The sequence below is a fragment of the Octopus sinensis genome, linkage group LG1 (genome assembly GCF_006345805.1).
Source record: "Octopus sinensis linkage group LG1, ASM634580v1, whole genome shotgun sequence".
Classification (NCBI taxonomy): domain Eukaryota; kingdom Metazoa; phylum Mollusca; class Cephalopoda; order Octopoda; family Octopodidae; genus Octopus; species Octopus sinensis.
The window spans coordinates 54,134,713-54,145,452 of NC_042997.1; the positions used below are offsets into that span (position 1 = coordinate 54,134,713).

The 10,740-nt window shown below is 34.4% G+C and overlaps 1 long non-coding RNA gene across 1 annotated transcript in view; it reads left to right on the forward strand.

Moving 5' to 3' along the window:
• LOC118762398 overlaps nucleotides 1-5,265 on the forward strand; it is a 6,601-nt gene extending 1,336 nt beyond the window's left edge. Inside the window, exons 2-3 of the long non-coding RNA XR_004998142.1 lie at nucleotides 3,180-3,183; nucleotides 5,255-5,265. This is a non-coding gene — a long non-coding RNA (uncharacterized LOC118762398). The remainder of the gene's footprint in view (nucleotides 1-3,179; nucleotides 3,184-5,254) is intronic.
• Nucleotides 5,266-10,740: the final 5,475 nt, after the last annotated feature.

Genomic DNA, 10,740 nt, shown 5'->3' on the forward strand with positions numbered 1-10,740 from the left:
TTATCAGCTTTATTTTGGTTAGTAATTTGTAATTTTTATCAACAACTTTTCATCTGATCGAGATTTGAGAAGACATACAGCAGTGTGCTAAAGATCGGACATAATCTTTTGTGGGCAAGAAATGTAAAATAAAGTTTATTATAAACAACACAAACATTTTGTAATTCAATAGCTTTCAATGTGATACCTGTTAAACAGAAATTATTTTTATGTATTGAAAATTTAATAAAATCTAATCATAATTAAGTGAAATTATGCTAAATACAACTAAATTGAAAACTTTTTTCCCCTGGCTGTATTAGTAATTCTGAAAACTTTGGGGTGCAAATTTTACATGAGTAGAAGCTTTTTTTAACAAATTCTGAAAATCACCTGCATAAATTACACATGTCCGCAAATTACATGGGTTTTTACGGTGTACACACACACACACACACACACACACACACACACACACACACACACACAGAATATATGGTTGAGCTGTGCAATAAATGTCCTGCTTTACTGTTTCCATTTTTTGATGTATTTTCTGGATTTTGTTTCTGAAATTTGTTTTAACCCTTTAGAATTCACATTCCTCTGTCAAATGTAACACTTATTCATTTACATTGTTTTGAATTAATTACACATTAATTACATGTAGCTTCAAAATTTCAATATGCATTTGTTTGTTTTTAAGATGACATTGTAGGTTAGGTATGAGAGGCCAAACCTGGTCAGTTTGAACATGAAACAAGAAGAATATTTTGACTGGATATGGCTGGTTTAAATGCAAGAAGATTAGCAACAGAGATCAAGATTGTGTGAAAAAAGAAAAAAAATTCATGGTGTGAGTGTGTAGTAAGAAGCTTCCTTCCCAATCACATGGTTCTATATTCAGCCCCATTGCAAGTCACTTTGTGCAAGTGTCTTTTGCTATAGCCTCAGGCTAACCAAAGCCTTGTGGGAGAATTTGGTAGATGGAAATTGAAAGAAGCTTGTCATATATATATATATATATATATATATGTATATGTGTGTGTGTGTGTGTGTGACTGTGTTTGTCCCACCCAGTACTTGACAAGTTGTGTTAGTTTGTTTACATCTCCATAACCTAATGGTTTGCCAAAAGAGACCAATAGTATAAGTCGCAGGCTTTAAAAAATAAGTACCAGGGATGATTCATTTGACTAAAAGTCCTTCAAGGGGGTGCCCCAGCATGACTGCAGTTTAATGACTGAAACAAATAAGAGATAAAGCCAGTTTTCTTTGTTTTTCTTGTTGTTTTTTTCCAGTTATTTGCCTTATATATGCAACGCCAATCCAGTGAATCTCAAAGTAAGCAGTAACAACTTCTGGGGTGGGTAAAAAATTTTATATGGCTACTGAGAACAAAGGGATAAATAGGGAAATGTTGGCTACATCTGTGCAGTTTTTGTGCTTTGAGTCTTTGTTTTCTATTTCAATACTCACTTTAAAAGAATTTTAATGTAATATTATGATAAACTGCTTGTTAGCCAAAATCACAACAATGACATTTACTATAACGACGACATCAAACAATCTATAACAATAGACTTCAAAATGTGATTAAGTAAATAAACAAAACCGAATATATGAAGCTGTGAAAATATTTTCAATAAAACTTTTAACCGAACCGAATTTTCAAAAATATCTTTGGTTCATATTCTGTGTGTGAATTATCTGATAATATTAGTAGTGAAAATCCTTTTTTGTCATTCCAGATAATTGCATAGAACAATATAATTTCAAACTATATTGCATTGATGGAGTGACCTATGTGCAAATAGATTATTTTCCTTAATCATTTGCACAGTGATCACGATAAGCTTTAAGCTTATAAAAAAATTACCATTATTATTATTTACGGAATTGTAAAACTCAACACCACTTAACAAAACTATTCGCACTGAAAGCACATAAAGTTTGTTTACAAAAACAACTACAAACTAATATAATTCTTAAATTTGACAGAGAGGAGCAGGATTGTTCACTGGTGTAATCGGTAACACACTTAGCCACATTAACAAAGGGTTGTGGGTTAGAATCCCATGTGTACGGGAAAGCCTACTTTCTTCTGTCAAGGGCATATACGCCCCATTATTGGACTATTTTCCTTAGTCATTTAACGGTGATTGCTGTAAGCTTTAAGCTTATAAAAAAAATACCATTGTTATTATTTGCAGAATTGTAAAACTCGACACCGCTTAACAAAACTATTCACACCGAAAGTACATAAACTACATAAAGTATATCTATGTCTTATCAAATCATCCCCAAAGTGTTATTAATGGGATAGTCAAAGGAGTATCAATAAGAATCTCTAACTTACCTACAAACGAAATAATTTTTTATAACTTTGCACCCTTTTATAATACAGCATTGAAGGACAGTGGATTCAATAGGAAGATATATTAAGAATACAATATTTAAAAATAAATTAGGTAAACATTTTCCAAATCTTGTGAAATTAAACATTGACATCCCTCCCATGAACAAACTCCCCCACCCCCGAGCATCAGAACCAACACCATAATAGAAGATACTATAATTCATTTAATTATAATAACTACACTGGGCAGAGAAGGAACAACTTAATGAGGAAACAGGAAATTATTTGGTTTATCCCTCCTTTTACGCTCCAAGTCGGAAACTTTCCTAAATTATTTTTTGGGGATTATTGACACAATTTTCCATTAGGCCATAAATATAATTCCATCTTTAATCCTGCCTTAAATGGCTGTCAGACTTTACACCTGCTCAAGATTCCTTTTAAAATCATTTTATACCAACTTGCTCATTTATTTGAATTACCACTATACATTCACCATCTGCATAATTTAATATCATTGATTTTAATACAACTGCGCAAGTACATTTATGTATTTATATATTTATAAATTTTTATATTATATCTTGTGTACATGAATGCACCTATGTATGCTGTGGAGTTTTCCAATGCTTTGAAATATATTGAGTCAATATAAACACTGACCTTTGAAATTTGTTCTCTCTTTCTTGGTTTTATATTCTTGAGGCTCTATTAGAGCACTAATTAGTTGTGCTGTATAAGGGGATAATTATCCCATTTATTTCTTCATTATACTACACATGGTTCAGTGGTTAGAGGGTTGAGCTCACGATTGTGAGGTTGTGAGTTCGATTCCTGGACTGAGCTGTGTGTTGTGCTCTTGAGCAAGACACTTTATTTCATGTTGCTCCAGTTAACTCAGCTGTAGAAATGAGTTACGACATCACTGGTGCCAAGCTGTATCGGCCTTTGCCTTTCCCTTGGATAACACTGGTGGTGTGGAGAGGGGAGGCTGGTATGCATGAGCGACTGCTGGCCTTCCACAAACAACCTTGCCTGGACTTGTGCCTCAGAGGGTAACTTTCTAGGTACAATTCCATGATCATTCATGATTGAAGGGGGTCTCTCTCTCTCTCTCTCTCTCTCTCTCTCTCTCTCTCTCTATATATATATATATATATATATATATATATATATATATATATATATATACTACACACACACACACACACACACACGTATATATATATTTCAAAATGTGACCTCGTGTGTACCATTGGGGATTTTTTTTCCTCTGTCTTCCCTTCTCGGGGTCTTTCCTTCTCCTATGTTTCCGACGAAGAGCTCCGCTCGAAACGTTAAACCCTCCTTCTTCCCTTCTTTCCTGAGCATCCAATAATACTATATTTGTTCCACGTCCTCGCGTTGTTGTGTTTTTTTGTGTTTTCTTGTTTGGATTAACTATATATATATATATATATATATATATATATATATATATTTATAATAAGATTAGCTCGTATACGAGTGGGTATATATTTGTAAAAAATGAAGTTCGAAAATGCTGCTATATTAGACAAATTTTTAATTTTTATATATACATTATAACATGTTTCGGTTCTTGAAATGATGAACCTTATCAAAAAAAGTTATATATAAAAAAAGATAGTTCATGCTATCAAATATAAAAAATTCATTTATAATATACAATAGAGTCAGACATCAAAAGTTCATATATAGTGAAGTGAGTTCGTTCATGCTATATGTTTAAAGAGTATGATGCAGTGGTTCATAGTGGTGATATGCATTCAATATAAAAAATAGTTCAAAGTGGTGATATGCAGTCAATATAAAAAATTGATGTTCCTGAAAGAGCGAGGAATTCATTTTAGATTTTACCTTGAGTAACTGTGATGACTGTTGGTCGGTGTTCGCTGGACAGTTCTGGCGGACCTTGTGAATTGTTTGGGTTTTATATCACCTGTTAGGTGGCCAGTCCAGCGTAACGTGACGTCATCAACGTTTTGACCAATCGTTTCGTTAGGTGGCTAGTCAAGCAGAACGGGACGTCATCAATATTCTGACCAATTCCAACCTATAGCTGTATTAGATCTGCCCCTTGTCTGTATCCTGTTAGGTGGCCAGTCTAGCAGAACGAGACGTCATCAACGTGTTGACCAATCAGAATCGGGTCTGACCCTTAGCTGTATCGTATGTGGCCAGTCCATCAGAGTTAGATCTGTTTGAAGAGATCTTTTTATAAATTTTTTTCCCTTTTTCCCTAAGGCATATTTCCGTCAGTGTGAGTGACTGTTTAGGGTAGCGGCCGTGGTGGAATTTTGTTTCTCCTTTTCGGAGGACCAATCTTTTGTTTTAATATTCCTGGCCCAGGGTGTTTAAAGTTGGTCTAAATTTTTTGATGAAATACAGTTCTTTATTTTGGCGTTGCGTGAAGGTTGCGTTGTCACTGAATTTATAAAGCGGGTAAGTTGTAAATTTCGGATTTACATTTCCAGCACATCTATCTATGTGTCCGCTGACCGGTATTTTCCGGTATTCAGGGTTTCTAATTTGTGATTTATGCACCGCCATCCTGTTACATAAGCTATTTTTTGTATGGCCTATATACTGCCTATTGCAGCCTGCGCATGTTATGACGTAAATTAAGTTTTCTGATGCGCAGGTGAAGTTTGCTCTAATGGTGAACTGGTGGCCTTGTTCTAGTATAAATTCTGAACCTTCTATCAAGATGACACAGATTCTGCAGTTGGGCCTTCCACATTTTCTAACTGCTGGTTTTGTGGTTGATGTTGAGTGCAGTTTAGCTTGGGTTAAAATCCTTTTCAAGGATTTTGGTTGTCGTTTACTTTTAATGATGGTGTGTGTTTCGAGGATCCAGTTCATCTTTGGGTCTCCCTTTAGTAGGGCTGTGCTTTGTAGTATGGTGCTGAAGGCCTCATTGTTGAGTGGGTTGTGTGTAGAGATGTAGGGAAGGGTTTTTAATTGTTCTTTCTTTTTTGGTTTTGTTTGTCTCAGGTCTTCTATACTTAATTTGAGTGCCCTTTGGATTGCACTGTCTATTAGGGGCTGTGGATAGTTTCTATTTGTGAGTGTGGTATGTATATATATATATACACATATATATACATACATATATATGCACATACATATATATATATATACATATATACATACATACATATATATGTATGTGTGTGTGTGTAGCACTCATGATCATGTAATCATGGTTTCAACCCTAGATTGAGCTGTGCATTGTGTTCTTGAGCAAGACATTTCATCTCATGTTGCTCTGCAATCACTTCAACAATACACTGTGCACCTGTTTGGGCAACATTGATTTGATGGAGAAAGGGAGCTAATGTACAATATTTACATCTGCTCACTATAAACAAATCATTTGCACAGGCTATTTAGCAAAAGCTGAACACTCATGTATCATCTTTGACAGGATGATATATCATATCATCATATACCCTTTACTCTTTTACTTGTTTCAGTCATTTGACTGCGGCCATGCTGGAGCATCACCTTTAGTCGAGCAAATTCTTATTCTTTGTAAGCCCAGTACTTATTCTATCAGTCTCTTTTGCCAAACCGCTAAGTGACGGGGACATAAACACACCAGCATCGGTTGTCAAGCAGTGCTAGAGGGACAAACACAGACACACAAACATATACACACACAAACATATACATACACATACACATATATATATGTATATATATACGACAGACTTCTTTCAGTTTCCATCTACCAAATCCACTCATAAGGCATTGGTCGGCCTGAGGTTATAGCAGAAGACACCTGCCCAAGATGCTACGCAGTGGGACTGAACCTGGAACCATGTGGTTGATTAGCAAGCTACTTACCACACAGCCACTCCTGCACCATATATATATTAAATTTATATCATATATATATTAAAATTTAAATAAATCTTCATATGTACTTAGTTCATTTTCAATTTTATTTATTTCTTCTATACTACTATTTGTATGGATTAGCAATGATTTATATATGTGTCTCAAGGAGGCCTGATTGTAAACAACTGTATTTCTAATGTGGTTATACTATATGTATTACTTTGTAGTTGATATATGTGTTTGTGGCACACATCTTCAACCTTTTCTATCAAAAGGTAGGACTTACAGATGACGAATTGGATGGATTCATAACTATAATATTGAGATTGGTTTCTCATAGGATTTTCTCAAACCTGTTTGGTAATTAATTTTTGAGTGTAGTATCCACAAACATTACATTATCAAACTTGGCTACTGTATCATAGACTGGCCTTAGCTATTATATTATCACCTCTAACTATGCTCTTCCAAAACAGATTACAATATAGGGTATAACTCACCTGCATCATTGCTTAATATTTTCTCAGATCTTTTCTTGGCTCCGTTATACACACTGAATGTATCTTTTTGTGTATAACCAGATAACTGCATGCAGGAGATAAATTACGGATGGAATTTCTCCATTCTCAAAGCTGGAACTTTCATGATACATTCTTTATTATTTTTAGAAAGTATATTTGTGTAATAGTTATAAGCTAACAATCTCTCTGTGAACAGAAGTAGGCTATTATTTCTCTTATAAGGTCTAACAAAATGAGAAACTAGTCAGCTTGCTCTTCTTTTTTACCCTTAGAAAAATAAAACCTGTGATGTAAATACTTTATTTACTTTTCACAGCAACATTAGCTCTTAGGTTCTATTTAAAAAAAAGATATTGTGTGTGTGTGTGTGTGTGATTTTATTATCATCATGTTTGTTTACTAATACTGTTATGAGATGAGTGTATTGATTTCAACATTTCCTTTCCATAAAAGGACATAATGATAAGCTTTGGTGCCCATTCAGAATATTCCCACCATTAAGATTAAGACATTCCCATAAAGTTCAACAGTGTCTTTTCACAGTTACCTGATATCTTAAATCTAATTCATATTTAATTATTTCCTTAATTGGCTCCTTGTCTTTTTTTTTTTTTTATCTCAGACACACATGCACTCATACATATAATTCTTGTATTAGAACCTAAGAAAATATCATGACAAATTTATCTATATCTATATATAGTATATATATATATAATCCTTTGTTTCTCTGTCTGTCTGTTCCCAATGCATTCTCAAATGGCTCAACCAAATCAAATAAAATTTTACATGATAATACTATCAGACCCATGGGTGTCAACATGCAATTTTTTGTCATTTGGATTACAGCAATGTAATATTGGTACTAGTTCGGTATTACATGTCAAAATCATCATTGTTTAACATCCGTTTTCCATGCTGTCATGGGTTGGACGATTTGACTGAGGTATGGAAAGCCAGTGACTGCACCAGGCTCCAATCTGATCTGCCAATATTTTTACAGCTGGATGCCCTTCCTAATGCCAACCACTCCAAGAGTGTAGTGAGTGCTTTTTACGTGCCACCAACACAGAAGCCATTCAGGGGGCACTGGTATTGGCCACATTCAGATGGTACTTTTCACATGCCATCAGCAAGGGAGCTAGTCAGGGGGCACTGGCATCAATCATATTTGGATGGTGCATTTTAGGTGCCACCAGAATGGGAGCCAGTTAGGGGGCAATGGCCACTGCTACAATTTTAGTTTTACTTGATTTTATTTCCTACTAATTAAAGCCTTAGTCTTTTCTAAGTTTACTTTAAGACCACTTGCTTCTAGATTTTGCTTGCATGCTTGGAAATTCTTCCCTAATTCCATTGTAGATTCAGCTATGAGAACCAGATTATCAGTATATAGGCGTCCCCATGGACAGCCAACCTTAATCTCCTTTGTGATGGACTGTAGGAGTATGGTGAATTGGAGAGAATTGAGGACTGAATCTTGTTGAACTCCAGCCTTTACAGTAAATTCATTACTGAAATCATTGTTAACTCTCACTTTACTTACTTCATGTTTCTACATAGCTTGTAAAACATTCACAAGCCATTCATCTACACCAAGTCTCTTTTGTGACCACCAAATTACTGAACATGGAACCCTATCAAAAGCTTTCTCCAAATCAACCAGTACCAGGAATGGTGGGTTATTTGTAGTCAAATGCTTCTCATGCACTTGCTTCACAAGGAAGATTGCACATGGGGTACTTCTAGACATGAAGCCAAACTGCATTTCGTCTAGGTCTACTCTGTCATGGATCAACCACCATGACCTTCATAACCTGATCCAGTAGTTTAATTCTTCTATGATTTCCTCTCTCTAAAATAAATCTCCCTTGCCTTTGTAGGAGTTGATGATGATATTGCTATGCTGGTTATAGGGTATGACACCTTCAAATATAACTTCACTATCTGGGTGGGGGTGCAGAGTAACTGTGTATCCTACTCTACAAGATATTTTGAGATCTCCACAATTATCTCTGATGGACTTGATTGTTTCTCTCTTTTCATGTTCTTAATCACTATATCTACCATAATACTATCAGCTTGAATTGTTAGTTCCTTTTTAGGTTGGCATGATGCGGCCAATCTTTATCTCATGCATTCTCTACATTCAGCATCCCCTCATAATAACACTTTGATGCTATGAATGCACTTTTTACCAATGACATCTCAGTTCTCTTTGATATTGTTTAGATTAATATTTTGTTGTTAACAACACTCAGATTTATTCCCCACAGATGTAATCCCTAATTGAACTAAAAACCCTTCTATTTTTTACTTTTTTTTCATTATAATTTTGAAAGTTTATTCACTCATACATACTGTATGTCCCTCAAAGCAAAATCATTTATATCATCAGGGAGCAGTACTCGACAACCAACAATCAGACGTAGTTATTCTCTAGAGTTCTATTAGTCAAATTCAACTGAGGGTACATAGATGATTATTTGTAGGGGAAAACATATTGAATACGCTGAAATAAAAACTAGCTGTATATAATTGTGTAGCACATGGAAGTGGGATTGGGTGGGGGAAAGTGGCTCCTTGAAGGGAAAATAAAGACAATACATATAGAAGAATAGACAATCCAAGTCAAGACCTCTTGACACCAAAATGAAAAGCACTAATTTACCTTGTGATCGTACTGACCATTGTCAAGGTTGGACCAAACATGAACAATATCATTTATGACATCACAAATGATAAAAGATACAAAAATGTTAATAAATTTATTGTTGTTCCTTGTTCCACTTAATAGCACATATTCATTCAATTTCCATTATGTACTGGATTACTTATTATCTATTGAGTTTGAATCTGTAATTTTTATTTTTTACCAGCTTATCATGAGGAATTTGGAATTTTTAAAAAATGTTTAAACAATTTAACAAAAAGACATTATATATTTCAATAAGCTATATTAATTTCACAACAGTTTTTATGGCATGATAAAATGTAATCTATAACATTTGTGTCTGTACAGCATTTACTATTAACTGTGTTAAACCCACCTGTGTACCTCTGTTGTATTTGTTTTGTGAAGAGAATTAAAACCAACCTTAGATTTTCTATACTTTCTTAGTGTGTGTGTGTGTGTGTGTGTGTGTGTGTGTGTGTGTGTGTGTTCAAACAGTACTCAAGAATAACACAAACTCTCAAAAGTTAGACATCATATCAGTATCAAGTCACACATGAAGTAACTGCAACATGAAGTAACTGCAACATGCAGTTTGAAGTATTGTCAGTGTCTGGGAAGTGGAGTTGTTCATTCATACTCTTGTATGTCTCCATCATCATATGGGCCTATGGTACAGAGGCACAACATCTTAAGAAGAAGAACAGAGTACAAAAAGTAATTTCACTGGATAGTGACTAACAGCTACCTTGCAGTAGAGTACGTTTGAATGTGTGAACAACTATAGAGTGGTCACATGCCCACTATTTTGATTGATAAATATCTCCATATGGTCATTGAAGGAATAAATAATAGTAAATGTGGAAGTGACATGAAGGGCAGTAATGCAAAAATTATGAGAATATTACAGACCCTGTCTTTGTATTGCTTATAATTTGTATATATATGCACTCTACTGTTTGAAATATTCAGCATATGTACTTCTTTGTTTGAACTGAATCTGTTTGAGATCTGTGTTAAAAATAAATGAAAAGGCACGATGTTTGAGACAATAACAATAACCATTAGCTGCTTTTAATTACTCATTGGTGGAATTTTTCAGATTATATATCTCAATATCTTTTCCAATTTTGAAGATAATATGTCATTTCAGTTTAGATTATTTATTACTTATTCAAAGAAATCCTATTGGCATATTAAGCTTTTGGTGTAGTTACAGGAGACATTTAAGAGGCAAACATGTGGCTTGGCTTTAACTGGTATTCTTGATGTAAATTTTTGACAGATCTATGAAACATTATCACTTCCACCATCATCATTATCATTATATTTAGCTGCAAGCAAAA